Source organism: Hevea brasiliensis, chromosome 4 (assembly GCF_030052815.1).
Source record: "Hevea brasiliensis isolate MT/VB/25A 57/8 chromosome 4, ASM3005281v1, whole genome shotgun sequence".
Classification (NCBI taxonomy): Eukaryota; Viridiplantae; Streptophyta; class Magnoliopsida; order Malpighiales; family Euphorbiaceae; genus Hevea; species Hevea brasiliensis.
In genome coordinates, this window is record NC_079496.1 from 44,151,791 (window position 1) to 44,168,134 (window position 16,344).

A 16,344-nucleotide genomic window follows, 5' to 3' on the forward strand; every position below is an offset into this window, starting at 1 on the left:
TTTTCTTTTGTCTATGATCAAATCAATGCATTGGAATGTGAATTACCTTGGATTGAAGTTTGTTTAAATTGAGATTTTCATATTTAGTTCTTGAATTTTTGATTTCTTTTGATTTTGTGCTACAAACCCCCCCCCCCCAATCTTTGTTTCTTTCATTTTCCATTACACACAAGTGCACGAAAATTAATAATTCAGTATCTAGGGTTCGACCTGGATTACCACTTGCTGCAGAAAATATTTCATTACTGGTAATTTCAGTTAATGTAATTTCAGATGGATTCCACACCCACCAAGAATTTTGGCACCGTTACCGGGGACTGAAGTTTATTTAATTTCATGCTTTTGGTATTAGATATTTTGTTATTAATTTTGTTTGTGAGTTGTTGCTATTTTCAGGTTTTTGGAAAAAGGAAAAAAAATAAAATAATTACGGTGTTACTGTTAATTGTTACTCTTCATTAAGGATTTTGGTTGAATTTGGAGGGCAGCTCATACCTATTTTGAAGGAAACGATGCTCTGATCAAAACCAATCAATCCATAGGATTGTTTGGCCCCATCCTCTTGAGGCCAAATTCAATTGTTTTCTAGGGTTTTATGGCATTTTTCTATTTTTACTTTGATTTCTTTTGTTTATGAGAAGAACTTCTCAATCTGGTGAGTTGATCTTTGATCCAGAAGTAGAAAAAACAGCTAAACAGTTGAGAAAATTGGTTAAGCAAGGTAGGCTAATTCCAAGTATATCTGAAGGAGTCCAATCTCCAAAGGAATTAAATTCAGATTCAGATTCAGATTCAAATTCTGAAAACAAAACCATGGCTGTTAGAACCTTGAAAGAATTGGCTGCTCCTGATCTAAACTAACAGCCTTTGTGTATTCAATACCCTGCTTTAAATGTTGCTTTTGAGTTAAAATCTAGACTAATCCATTTGTTTCCTAAGTTTCATGGTCTTTCAGGTGAGGATCCACATAAGCATTTAAAAGAATTTCATGTTGTGTGTTGTCAAGCTTCAGGCTTTCCCTTTTTCACTAGAGGGCACAGCTAAGGATTGGCTGTATTACCTTCCTTCCAGATCTGTCAACTCATGGAATGGGATGAAGTATATATTTTTGGAGAAGTATTTTCCTGCTTCCCGTGCTGCCAACATTAGAAAAGAAATTTGTGGCATCTGACAGTATAATGGAGAGAGCTTATATGAGTACTGGGAGCGATTTAAGAAGCTGTGTGCAAGCTGTCCCCATCATCAAATAAGTGAGCAGCTGTTGATTCAATATTTCTATGAAGGACTTCTACCAATGGACCGCAGTATGATAGATGCTGCTAGTGGAGGAGCTTTGGTTAACAAGACACCAGATGAAGCAAGGAGGCTGATTACTAACATGGCAGTAAATTCTCAACAGTTTGGAATGAGAATGGATCGCACACCTATGAAGGTTAATGAGGTAAGTACATCTAACCTTGAGAAACAAATTTTTGATTTAACTTCTTTAGTGAGGCAATTGGCTGTAGGGAACATGCAACCTGTTAAGGCATGTGGAATTTGTTCGGGTTCGGGTCATGCTATTGATATGTGTCCTGCATTACAAGAGGATGAATCAATGCAACATGCTAATGCAGTAGGACATTATGGACAGCCACAACGCAGTTGTGATCCCTATTCAAATACTTATAATCCAGGATAGCGAGATCATCCCAATTTGAGTTATAGGAATCAACTGATGCAAAATCGATACCAACAGCAAACACCACAAGTGAATCAAGCACCTCCACCTCTGCCTCCCTCAAATCAATTTATGTCACTTGATGAAATTGTTAAGGCTTTGGCTAACAATACCCAACAGTTTCAATAGGAGACCAGAAATAGCATTCAAAACATAGAGAGGCAGATTGGTCAGTTAGCTTCATCTGTAAGCAAGCTTGAAGCTCAAGGTTCTGGAAAACTTCCATCACAAACAGTTATGAACCCCAGAGAAAATGCGAGTGCGATACTGTTGTGGAGTGGGAAAGAAGTTGATAATCAGACTCCATATGAGTTAACGAAAAAGAAGAAGCAAGGAGAAAAAGAGTCTGAAATTGAGGTAAATATTGAACCTAAACTGAATAAGGTTAATAATTCTGTTCTTCCTCCATTTCCATAAAGGTTGGCTAAAAATAATAAAGAAGAACAAGAGAAAGAAATTTTGGAGACTTTCAGAAAGGTGGAGGTGAATATACCTTTACTTGATGCGATCAAACAAGTTCCCAAGTATGCTAAATTGCTTAAGGAATTATGCACTACAAAGCGTAAGCTGAGGAATAATGAGAAGATCAGTGTGGGGGAAAATGTGTCAGCATTAATTCAGCAAAAATTACCCCCTAAGTGTAAGGATCCAGGTTTGTTTTCTATTCCCTGCAGAATAGGTGATTCTAAATTTGAATGTGTAATGGCAGATTTAGGAGCATCTATTAATGTTATGTGAAATTCAGTTTTTCAAACTTTAAATTTGGGTTCTTTGAAAGAAACCAGTGTCATTATTCAGTTAGCTGATCATTTTAATGCTTACCCATTGGGAGTAGTTGAGGATGTTTTAGTGTAGGTTGGAGAATTGATTTTCCCTGTAGATTTTTACATTCTGGATATGGAGGATAGTGTTCCCACATCAAAGTCAACTTTGATTTTGTTTAGAAGACCTTTCCTAAAAACTGCCAAGACAAAAATTGATGTGGGTGATGGCACCTTAACTATGGAGTTTGATGGAGAGACTGTCAAATTTAATATCTTTGATGCCATGAAGTACCCTGTTGATGACCATTTTATTTTTTCTATTGATGTTATTGATACAATTGTGCATGATGTTTTTGAGTTAAGCATGAAGGATGAGTTAGAAGTGGTGATTAGTCAAGGAATTCAAGAAATTAGTACCAATCAACCATTAAGTGTAGAGGTTCAAGAGGCAGTAATGGCATTGCAGTCATTACCTCCTGCTCCAAAAAGGTATGAAGTATCAAAGATTGACTTACCTGTATCTCACATAAAATTATTACCTTCTGTGGTGCATGCATCAGTTCTTGAACTCAAGCCTTTACCTGAGCATTTGAAGTATGTTTACTTGGGAGACAATGAGACACTTCCAGTTATCATCTCAAGTAATTTAACAAAGATTCAAGAAGACATATTGATTAGGGTTTTGAGAGTACACAAGGAAGCAATTGGATGGACAATAGCTGACATCAAAGGTATAAGTCCATCAATGTGCATGTTTAGGATTTTACTAGAGGATGAGGCTAAACCGAGTATAGAAGCTCAAAGGAGATTGAAACCAAAGATGATGGAGGTTGTGAAGAAGGAGATATTAAAGCTACTGGATGCAGGAGTTATTTACCCAATTTCAGACAACAAATGGGTAAGTCCAGTCCAAATAGTGCCAAAAAAATCAGGAATCACTGTGGTAGCAAATCAAGATAATGAACTTGTTCCAACAAGGATTCAGAGTGGATGGCGAATGTGCATAGACTACCATAAGCTGAATTCAACAATAAGGAAGGACCACTTCCCACTGCCATTCATTGATCAGATGCTTGAGCGGTTAGCAGGTAAGTCTTATTTCTATTTTCTCGATGGCTTTTTTGGATATAATCAAAATGTGATTGCACTGGAGGATCAAGAGAAGACTACCTTCACTTGCCCTTTTGGAACTTTTGCTTTTAGAAGGATTCCCTTCGGGCTTTGTAATGCACCTGCCACATTTCAGAGATGCATGATGAGCATATTTTCAGATTACATTGATACTTGCATTGAGGTGTTCATGGATGATTTTACTGTGTATGGTGATTCATTTGATGCATGTTTACATCATGTAACTTCTGTTCTTAAGAGATGCATTGAGAAAAATCTTGTTTTGAAATATGAGAAGTGTCATTTTATGGTGGAACAGGGGATTGTTTTGGGTCATGTTGTATCTAATAAGGGTATTGAGGTGGATAAGTCAAAATTTGATTTAATTGTGAACTTACCCTACCCCACAACTGTGAGGGAAGTATGCTCTTTTCTTGGTCATGCAGGTTTTTATCGCAGGTTCATTAAGGATTTCTCTAAGATAGCATTGCCTTTGTCTAGACTCTTGCAAAAAGATGTTCCTTTTGAGTTCAGTGAAGAGTGCAAAGAGGCTTTTGACAAATTGAAATCTGCATTGACATCACCCCCTATTATCCAGGCTCCTGATTGGACTATACCATTTGAAATTATGTGTGATGCGAGTAATTATGCAGTGGGAACAGTTTTGGGGCAGTGTGTTGGGAAGCTCTTTCATGTAAATTATTTTGCATTTAGAACTCTCAATTAAGCTCAACGCAATTATTCTATAATCAAAAAAGAGTTTTTTGCTATAGTTTTTGCTTTAGATATATTTCAATCATATTTGCTTGGTTCTAAAATAATTATCTTCTCTGATCATGCAGTGGTAAAATATCTCTTAGCGAAGAAGGAAGCAAAACCAAGGTTGATTAGATGGATCCTTCTACTACAAGAATTTGATCTTCAAAACAAGGATAAGAAAGGTGCTGAGAACTTGGTTGCAGATCATTTCAGTAGGTTAATGACATAAGAAGATCCACTTCCTTTGCAGGAACTTTTTCTTGATGAGCAGTTATTTAAATTGCAAGGTATGATCCCTTGGTATGCTAATTTGGTGAATTATTTGGTTACTAAGGTTGTGCCTTTTGATTTGAGTAGAGCTAAGAAAGAGAAATTAAAAAGTGAGGCCAAGTATTATGTGTGGGATGACCCGTATTTGTGGAAATTTTATTCAAATCAAATTATTAGGAGATGTGTTCCTGATAATGAGATTCAATCTATTCTTGCTTTTTGTCATGCCTATGCATGTGGAGGTCATTTTGGACCTAAGAGAACAGGTAGAAAAATATTAGATTGTGGTTCTTACTGGCCCACTATATTTCATGATTCATATTTGATTTGCAAAAATTGTGAACAATGTCAAAGAATAGGAAGTTTAACCCGTAGGAATGAGATGATTCAGAATCTAATACTTGTTTGTGAGATTTTTTATGTGTGGGGTATTGATTTTGTCACACCTTACCCATCTGTAAGGCATAACATGATCCCGTAGAATACCTAATGAACTACTGAACTTCACCTACCGATAACTCATTAAGTACCCTACAAGAGATTTTAAAACAATTTTCTTACTTTCATAAGTGGTGAGCATTTTCTACTAGGCATTAAAACATTTAATTAGAGTTTGAAAACTAGTTAAAATTTTTGTTCCATTTTATTTTTTTGCAAATTTTATAAAAATTTTAGCAGAGTGCCGTCTGTATTTTAAGAAAACAGTTCTTCAAATACCTGTAAAAATGTACTTCTAAAGATTTATCTCAACAACTTCATCAATTCAACATCCATCCCAACCAATTTCAACATCATTTCTCAATTTCCAAAATTCAACATCATCAAATAATATAATTCAATTTCATTCAAATTAAAACAAAATATTTCCATTCATATTTCAATAAAGATAAAATAATTTAGATACATCATTCTAAATATTTACATTAGGAAAAATCCAAACCAAAACTTATTACAAGCTTTATACAACTGCTCATGACCATTTTCTACATTTACATACATTACATACATCAAAATAATTTTTACAATCAGGGTATAAAATATACCCGATAAAATTCAGAGTAGGTAGCTCCTCAATCCTCAGCAGCTCACTTTGCTGCTCCTCTAGTCTCTATATCTGCGACAGCAATAACAGCCATCATTGAGTACTAGGACTCAGTGGTGCACAACATACTAAAATAACCTTTATGCAAATTTTAAATCATACTTATTCAAAAATTAAATTGAACATGAAATATAAATTGAAAACATGATTTATAAGATTTTAATCCAAACAATTTCATTTCAAAAGTCTCAAAACAAATTTCATAAAAACACACAGTTGTATCATGCCATTCGAAACAAATATCATCTCAATAGCTAGAGGCTAAGGAGAAGTCACAAGACAAGGCTAGCTAGCTCAAATATATGGGAACCCATTCTTTTTCTTTTTCTACTAGCACACACCTCAACACTTCAGCCAGAGAAGGAATCAAAATTTGAAACTGATTTTCCCCACTAGTCATGCTAGTGAGGTATTCAAATATACGGTCATGACACTGTGGTTTCAAAACTATCTTAACAATTTACTAAACATTTATTGTCATTTCAAACATAAACAATTAATCTTTCAACAATTTAAATCAAAAGCATAATAAACATTTCAATCCAAGTGTGTTACAATTTAATATCTGAATTCATTCAAAAATAATTCGCAGAAGAAAATTTACAGAAATTCTATGTTGTGCACAAACCTTATACGAGTCGCCTTTTGGCCTTGACTCGACACCTTGGGTTCTTTTCCAGTATTCTTTTCCACTGAAACACATAGTTTCACAGTGTTTCAGTATCATAACTTATCATAAATCCAAAAATAAATTCAAATTTACTTATACTTAGGTTTAATATGCTAAACTTGGCGTTCTTTAAAATTTATGTTTTGGGGTTACTATTCACTACGCTATTCAAGTCAATTTGTTAACTTTCTAATGCTTAATAGGTATGGGAATTCCAATTTTACCCACATGCCACATTTTGATTACTAAATTTGTTGGTTTTGGTTGTTTACTCAAATTTTAAGTCTTTTAGGCAAATTTGCAAATTTTCAGTTTTGTATCCTATGTTGCACTGTTCCATTGGTCATGTTGTTGCTAGAATTTGTCTAAGTTTTCTTCATAGAAATTGTTCCTTATTATCTTAAATTTATTCTTCTTTTTGAATCACTGCAATTGGAGTTTTGTAGCTCAAGTTATAGCCATTTGAATCATGGCTGTCAGATTGGTCTAACCCAGATTTTCTGGGCAAATTCTGGGTTCTGGCAGTTTTAGGTCACCAATTTTGGGTGACTAAATGACTTAGTTAAGGGCATAATTTGGGTTTGTGTTCTTCATGAAAGTTTTAGGTCTATATCTCAGCTTTCCACTGGTAAACTTTCAGGTCATTTAGACCTGCCTAGTCCAAGTTATGGCCAAATGAACAAACACTGTTCATTTGGTCATTTTTGTACAGGGCAGAACACTCACTTCCGGATTTGGCCAATTTGTTCACTATGCTATGGTCACTTTTTCGGCATGATTCCTAAATGAAAAATGTGTCATTTTGTGTCTAGTTTCATTCCCAATTGGCCTCACACCAATTGGGCTGGTAAATTTTCAGTTTTGATCCCTGAAAGGGACTTGGTCATGCTACCTACATAATGGCCATGTCCAATCCGAATCTCCGCTTGATTCCAACACTTCCAACATACCATAATTGGTCACATATGACCATTTTTTAGCTCAAACTAGGTCAAACACACCATTTGACCAATTCTCAAAATTTTGCCTCCCAAACCCTAGGTCAAAACCCTAATTTCCATGTTTAATTCATTTGTTAAATTATAAATGCATATTTGATATTTATACACTCATTCACACTTAACTAATTCATAATTTGCATCAAAATCTTCCATCCTCAAACCTAAGTCCTAGTTGGCCAAATTTCTATTTGGCCCACCATGCTTAATTTTATTCATTTATTTGTTAATTTCAAGTGTAACTTAGCTATTTAAACATAAATTCAAAGAGAGAATGAAGAAAGAACACTAACCTTAAGTGAGCATAATTTTTCACTCTTCAAACTTCTTCCTTTATTTTTCTTTTTATTGTCAAGCTCCTTATCAAGGTCTAAATACAAGTTTTAGTGATGGAAAGTAGAATTTCTATGGTGGGATTTAGGGTTTATGAAGCTTGGATGTGGTGCTCCAATGGAGTTTTGAGAGAGAGAGATGGGGCGGAAAGTTTGGGAAGAAGAAGACCAAAATACTTTTATGCATTTTTAACCTTTAGGAAGACCACAAATTATCCAAAATTAAACTTTAATTATAATGTTTATTGCATCATGCATTATGTCATGCATGATGTCATCACTTTTTTACTTTTTTTTTCCTCTTTTTTTTTTATTTATTTTTCCATTAGTTCTTTAATTTAATTCCCGACTCTGAAATTTTCTTTTCTCCAATTTTATTTGACAGTTGGGTCAGGAGTCAGCTCTAGGGGTCAATTGACCAAATTGCCCCTCGTCAGTTTAACCCGGTTTGCAAATAATTCAATATTTCTTCCAGATCCCTAACCTAATTATTTGACTAGCTTAACAATTCTTTTTTGTGATTTTCTCTTTCCCACTGTGTTCGTAATAGTCCTAAGGACCGTAGCGTCACATTTTATGGTTCGAAATTTGAGTTTAAATCGACTTCGCAATCCTTCCCGAGAAGGTCACCCATCTCTGTGACTCTCGGCTCATTTAATTTCTTATGTTCTGTTTTTCTTATTTATACTTAACTAATTGACAATTACTAATTATTTATTTTTAGGACTTATCTAAATGTCCTAAGTGTGATTCTAATCCCCTAAATTATCCGGACCGATACCAATCATCGGAATAGTGAAATATACTAGGCTATGCAAATAGGGGTGTTACAGATTTTGTGGGTCCATTTCCTTTTTCTTTTGGCTTTGTTTATATATTATTTGCTATTGATTATGTCTCGAAATGGGTGGAAGCAAAAGCCACCAAGATTGATGATTCTAAAGTTGTCGTAGGTTTTATCAAGTCAAACATTTTTAGCAGGTTTGGAGTTCCTAGAGCTATAATCAGTGACCAGGGCACACATTTTTGTAATAGAACTGTTGAGGCATTATTGAGGAGATATGGTGTTTTCCATAGAGTATCTACAGCTTATCATCCTCAAATAAGTGGGCAAGCAGAGGTGTCTAATAGAGAGATTAAGTCTATTTTGGAAAAAACAGTAAAGCCAAATAGAAAAGATTGGAGCCTTAGACTTGATGATGCTTTGTGGGCTTATAGGACTGCTTATAAGATACTAATAGGTATGTCCCCTTTCAGATTGGTATTTGGTAAGTTGTGTTACCTTCCTGTGGAGTTAGAACATAAGGCTCATTGGGCTGTTAGACAATGTAATTTGGATTTGGATACTACTGGTGTGGGAAGAAAATTACAATTACAGGAATTAAAGGAAATTCAACTTGAGGCTTATGAGAACTCTAAGATCTATAAGGAAAAGACCAAGGCATTCCATGATAAACTAATTCTAAGGAAGCAGTTTGTGGTTGGGCAAAATGTTTTATTGTATAATTCCATATTGAAGCTGATGCCTGGTAAGTTGCGTTTTCGTTGGATTGGACCCTTTGTTGTTACTAATGTATTTCCTTATGGTGCAGTTGAAATTCAAAGTTTAAAAACTAATAAGGTGTTCAAGGTCAACAGTCATAGACTCAAGCCATTTTATAAAGGGTTTCAAGAGCATACAGTGGAGGAACTCAAATTGAGTAACCCAATTTGTGAGGATGAAAGAGCTTTGCCATGTCGAGCTAACAACATTAAACAAAGGCGCTACTTGGGAGGCAACCCATGGGTAGCTTGTTAGCTACAATAAGATTTGTTTTCTTTCCCTTATTTTATTTTAGTTTCTAGCATTTTTTTTTTCTTTTGCATTTGGGCTTTACATTGGGGACAATGAAAGTTTTGAGTGTGGGGGAGGAGAAATTTATTGCAAAAAAAAAAAAAAAAAAAAATTCTTATAAGCTTGATTCATGATTCTATATTAACCCTCAGAGAGAAGTGCTTTGTCATTGAAATGACTTTTCTATTTTAGATTTAATTTTTGAAATTTTAGGCAAAGTAATAGTAACTTCAATGATGGATTTTTCCTCTTCCCCATATCATATAGCAATTTATTTCTGCATAAATCATTTAGGCTTGACTTAATGGTGAAATGATTAGTTATGTGTGCTTTGAACTAGTGTCATGCAAATTTTAGAACTTTGTTTAATCTATTAGGGCACTTTATAATATGTAGATGCATAAATTGGGGGAAATAAAATGTTGAACTTGAAAATTGCTCCTCTATTTTAGTTAAGCAAACTAACCAGGGGTCTTTATGAACCCCATGTCGATTCTCAGGCCAAAAGCTAGCTATGATATGAGCAAGGTACTTCTCTGAAGGTGACGGTTGAAATAAAAAAAAAAAAAAAAAACTATGACAAGAGAGAAGTACCAATTTCAAATATAAAATAAAAAAAAAGGGCATTCCTATCTCCCCTAAGATTTGCAAAGAGCTATAATTCTTGTGCCTTGATAAATTAGCCTTGTGTTTTGGTATGTGTTGACTTAAAATTTTATGAAACTTTAATTGTGTGAGCTTAATTGATTTCAAGCGTAATGTTTTATGTTGGAAAATTATTGATATATTGGTATGGTGTGATGGAATTTGTTGTTATAGTTATTACCTTACTTGCATCTTCTTTCAAATTTTTAATCTTTTGTTAGAGAATGTTGTGATAGGGTGAAGTTAAGGAACTTCTAAGTGGAGTTGATTGAGAGTTTAAGTCATGCTTGAGGACAAGCATGGAATAAGTGTGGGAAAATTTGATAAGTGCAGAATTTATTAATTTTACTCTCATCGCATTTAGTGCTTTTAATGTGTTTTTATATTTAATTTAGTTGGTTAAGTATAGTTATCTATTAGGCGTATGTTTAGAGAGTTGTTGAAATAATTGTGTTAAATGGAGAAATTTGACTCTTGCTATATTTTTCAAGGTTTTGGTGAAGTTCCGAAGTAATATAGTGTGGAAGGAAGCTTGGAAAGGTTGAAGGATTGAGAAGCATGGTTGATACGAAGTACACGGGCCGTGTAACTTGACCTGTGTAAATCTTGGAGACCCGTGTAACATTCTGCCAGAAGAAATCCAAAGAACCGAGGAAGAAACAAAGTACACGGGCACTGTAACTTGACTTGTGTAAATCCTGGAGACCTGTGTAACTGTCTGTGCCCATGCGAAACATGCCCATTCAGCTCCAGTCAGTTACATGGCCCAGTGATACACGGGCCGTGTATCCGTCGACAGTTAGATTCCTAATTTTGCTCCAATTGCAGTTTTTGATAGAGACTCTAAAAAAACCTAACCCTAGATCATTTATTATAAATAGAAGACATAGCAGTTGCACCATGGGGATCGAAAATAGAGAGCCGCTCTCGACGTCAGAAAGATTTTCATTCTCCATTCACGTTTTAGATTTCTTTTCTTTATTTTTCTGTAAGCCATGAACATGAGTGGCTAAGTTTTTAATTCAGTTCAAGGGATTCAAGTTCTTTTGCTTGATTTGTGAGATCAGGTTCTTTACTTAATTTATGTCTTTTTGAATATCTATTGTTTTCTGATTTCTTTGTCTTTGATCTATTGAATGATTTGCTAAAAAGGCCTATTAGTTAATTATTTGATTAGATCAATTGCTAGTTCATCTTCATAATTCATAATTGTTGTGTAAGATTGAACATTACTAGCAATTAGATTTTATTGATTATGATCCCAGTTTTCGATAATAACTTAAGGAAACAATAGGGTGGATTAAATGATTTATGGTTCATAAATTATTTTTCAGCTTAACTACTTCCTTTTCTTAAAGTAGTTATTAATTTGGTGAGGATGGCCTAATACCAACTCAGTTAATAATTAGAGTCAACAAGAGTGCTGGGCTCGAATTGATGAGTATAGGGAAGTTAGGGGCTTACCTCGCTGTTTGATAAATCTACGTTAAGTATTCAATAAGAGATAATTGTATTTCTTTTGCTTATGATCAAATCAATGCATTGGAATGCGAATTACCTTGGACCGAAGTTTGTTTAAATTGACATTTTTCATATTTAGTTCTTGAATTTCTAATTTCTTCTGATTTTGTGTTACAAACCACCCCCCCCCCCCCCAATCTTTATTTCTTTCATTTTTCATTACACACAAGTGCACGAAAATTATTAATTCAGTCTCTAGGGTTCGACTTGGACTACTACTTGCTGTAGAAAATATTTCATTACTGGTAATTTCAATTAATGTAATTTCTGGTGGATTTGACACCCACTAAGAATTTTGAAAAAAAAAAAAAATTCAAAACCCTAACGCTAATTGACCAAGCCTCCAATTCATGCATCTTACTCCTAATTTACTATACTAATCATATAATTTATACTAGGGGCAGCTAATATGTCACTTTAAATCAAAGAATTCTCCTAATCCTAACTTATATCAAGGCTGCCAAAATTTCATGAAACATAATCATGCCTCATTAATTCAATTTTTATCAAATTTTCAACTTAATTTAGCTCAAATTCATGTTTAGAAAGATGTAAAAGCAAAGAATATGGCACTAACCTCTTTGAGCAGAATTTTTCCTTAGCTAACTTCAATTTTTCCTTCATTTTTTCCTCTTCAAATTATTGCCTCTAACTTGCCCAAGGTGTAAGATCAATTTTTCATGAAGAGGTTATGAGATTTTATAGTGTAGTTGAGTGAGAAATGGAGCTTAGGTGATACTTTAATGGAGCAAGAGAGAGGGAGGTGTGTTTTAACGGGAAGAAGGTGAAGTTGTTTTACATTTTAACTCATTTTGTCCCTTTTTAAATGAATTTAATGGTGTTGTTAAATGGTGATTGGTGGAGAGCACACTAATGACATCATGTGATGTCATAATTCCAAATTTTCTTTCATTTTCTTTTCTTTTCTTTTCTTTTCTACTTATTTTCAATTTAATTTGTAGCAATATTTATTCATATTTTATGTCATAATAATTATTTACTTAACTGGACAAGTCGGTCAAAAATCATCTCTGAAGATGAAATGACCAAAATGCCCTCCTTTTGGCTTATTGTGCCAAAATCGTATGTACTGATCTAAAAATTTTTCTAAGCATTTTTTTGGTGTTCTAATGCCATCGAAACCTCAATGACTCTTCTCTCGAGTTCCAAAAATTATTTCATGAATTTTTCCCTGGGTTTAAATCTTCTAGTTGCAAAGATCGCAACTTCCCCCTAGGTTACCCATCGCTAGGGCACCGGCTCATTTAACTTGGTTGTATTTTATTTCTAAAATTTTTTCTAAATTTTTCTTATTAATATTTAAGTTATTTATGATTCCTCGCTCTAGTCTAAATATTTTTCCAATGTTCTAACAGTCCGGACCGACACCGGTCACCAAAACAGTAGAATGTACGGAATTGCTACAGTGAGGGTGTTACATCTCTTCCCCTCTAAAAAAAATTTTATCCTCAAAATTTACTCGGTGTAAATAGTCGAGGAGCTGCTACTTCCTTATTTCTTCACTTTACTAGAGAAAACAGATCTGCATTAGTGTCACCTCGACTCATGTGAATGCAGTGCATGTTATGCACACTATTCCTTTCCATCTATCTATGCCTAGGAACGCCTAAACCGTGCTCTGATACCAATAAATGTAAATCTCCTCACCCGACTAAAGTTTAGCCGAGCAAGGCGTGCTACATTCGGTGCCAGAGCACCCTATCTTATCTTACCTTATTCCTTTAATCATTTTCAACTCATTATCTTTTAATATCAATCATTTTTCGACGGAGAAACTAATGGAGTTTGTCCTATTTTATTATTGTTTGACATGTTTTACTATTCACCTGTTTGAAAATTTCAATAATATTTTTTTTCAATGAAAATATCATTCATACTCATCATAGTCATCTCACATTCAATTCTTGCAAATCACATACTTATCTGTACAAATTCATTCATTTCCATACATATTCATTAATTTATATAATTTCATAATTTACATTATATAAATTAACTACATATGAACTAATCAATTTATTAATTTATATCAAATAAATATTACTTACAAATTCTTAGTTTACATTACAACATACGAAATATTTTTATATACAAAATACATAATGTGATCTATATGGACCCTAGCTACATGCATTGCTGAGGAGGTGACAACCTTAAACCCTTCTGATACTTCTGCAGATCAAAACTCCAAAATCTCTGTTTAGTATTCACTGGGCTTTACCTTCAATACCTGCGCGAGGAAACAAATCCATCGCACTAAGCATTGCTGCTTAGTGGTGCAATAATATAACAAGAAAATAATATACAATAAAAAAATGGATCAAAATTTGGATACTCTGGAATTTAATCTAATTTCATATAATACTGCTACTATTAACTATCCTTTGTTCTAATTTATTCATCTTTAGAAGCGCTCAATTCTTTCATAATAATTAAATTTTAATGTCATTCCAATTCATTTCAATTCTTTCTGCTAAATAACTAATCTAATTTATTTTAAATGTCATTACACATTTATTTAATTGCATTTTTTTTTCAGTTGCTAATATTCTTAACTTATTTCAATAAATTTCACTGCCCAAGTAACTTATGACAGGCTGACTAAACTGGATAACGGGTCGTTGGCACTGGACACCGCGTTGCCTCGAGCCGTCATACCATGGGACGCGGAACGTCAACCATGTATGCAATCAAAATGGCTAAAAAGCCATAATAACACATAATCGAACATAAAAGCCATGAGTGTGGGCATAAAGCCATGAGTACGGGCATAAACCCATGATTGCGGGCATAAAGCCATGAATACAGGCATCAAGCCTTTCACAGTACTGCTAAAACAATACCCTATTGGTATGCCAATCTATCCAATTTGACACACGTGTCTAGACAATACATGGGCACATAAGTACCATTAAATATTAATATGTCTTCTTATTTCACTATTTCATTATAAGTTCTAATTAAAATTTATAACGTTTTAATTTTGTTCTTAGCGAAAGTATAAATTTCTAAATCACAATTCTGTATAGTTTATACATTCATCACAATTCATACATTCCTGACATCATTCATTTTGGATCTCAATTCACAACAATGGTGTTCATGTATCATTTTACCTTCATCATAATTCATATATTTATTCATTATATCCTTACATCATTCATTTTGGATCTCAATTCACAACAATGGTGTTCATGTACCATTGTACTCAAAATACTTTTTCTTGTCCTTTCTCATTTATACATTCGAAAATCTACTTATGTAATTACAAATTTTATGTTTCAAGTTGAATTACTAATATTTATGAATTCTATTTGTGATGGGCATATAAGCCCTAACTATCTATTAACATCAATTAGGTGACTTACTTTTAATGTTTCAAGTAATCCATGAACATTTCATGGATTTCAAATTTATGGCCTTAATTTCCCTCTATCAATTTTGACTAAGTTGCATAGTCCCCATTTGTCATACAATTCTAAGCATTTAAGCTTAGAATTGGTTCTAGGTCTGCATATTAATTTGCTAACCATTTTGATTACTATTCACCTTACTAGTCAACTAAAATGTTGACTTTTTCATACTTAATGGATATGTTAATTCTAATTACACCAAGATCCCATATTTTGAGTTTTATATTTATTAGTATTAATTGTCAATTGCAATTTAAAGTCCCCTAGATGCATTTATAAATTTTTAGGTTTTGATTACCTAAGTTTGCTGTTCCATTAGGTCATTATACAGTGAGAATTTGGCCAAATGTTCTTCATCAAAGTTGTTCCTTATTGTGTCTAGTTACATTTCTTTTTTTTGAATCACTCCATTTGGAGTTTTGTCACTCAAGTTATGGCCTAAAAATCATAACTGGCCGGATTATAATTTTTCTAGAATTTTTGGGCAGAATCAATTCTATAGTTTTTTGTGCACTGATTGCAGGTCAGTTTTTGGACATGTTATTGTCAAAATTTGGGTTTGTTTTCTTATGAAAATTGTAGGGCTATGTCTCAGCTTTCTACTGGTAAAAATTCAAGTCAGTTGGACCTTTCTACACTGAGTTATGACCAAATGAATGAACACTGTTCATTTGGTCATTTTGCCCAGGTAGAATGTAAGTCACCCGGATTTGGTCAACTTTTAGGGCATCCTAAGTTTGTTTTCTGGACAGCTTTCCTTCACCAAAGTTGTGCCATTATGTGTCTAATTTCATGTCCAATTGGCCTTGCACCAATTAAACCTATACAACTCAAATTACAGCTGCCCAAACATGCTGGACTCACATCTAGACCTGTAGTGCACACTAGACAGCATACATAACCTCAATTCCCATGGCACAAATCACTTCATTTCCTAATAAAAATTATCCAAATGGTCACTAATTAACCATTACAACTTTAGTTTATGTCCATTTTCATCCACCGCCAAAATTAAATTTCAAAACCCTAACCCTAATTGACCAAGCCTCCAATTCATGCATCTTACTCCTAATTTGCTATAGTAATTATATAATTTATACTAGGGGCAACTAATATGTCACTTTAAATCAAAGAATTCTCCTAAACCTAACTCATGTCAAGGCTACCAAAATTTCATGGAACATA

General features: G+C 33.8%; 1 non-coding gene across 1 annotated transcript; it reads right to left on the minus strand.

Moving 5' to 3' along the window:
• Positions 1-1,141: 1,141 nt before the first annotated feature.
• LOC131179823 (small nucleolar RNA R71) lies at positions 1,142-1,248 on the minus strand. The gene has a single exon (XR_009148709.1). It is a non-coding gene; the product is annotated as a small nucleolar RNA R71 (small nucleolar RNA).
• Positions 1,249-16,344: the final 15,096 nt, after the last annotated feature.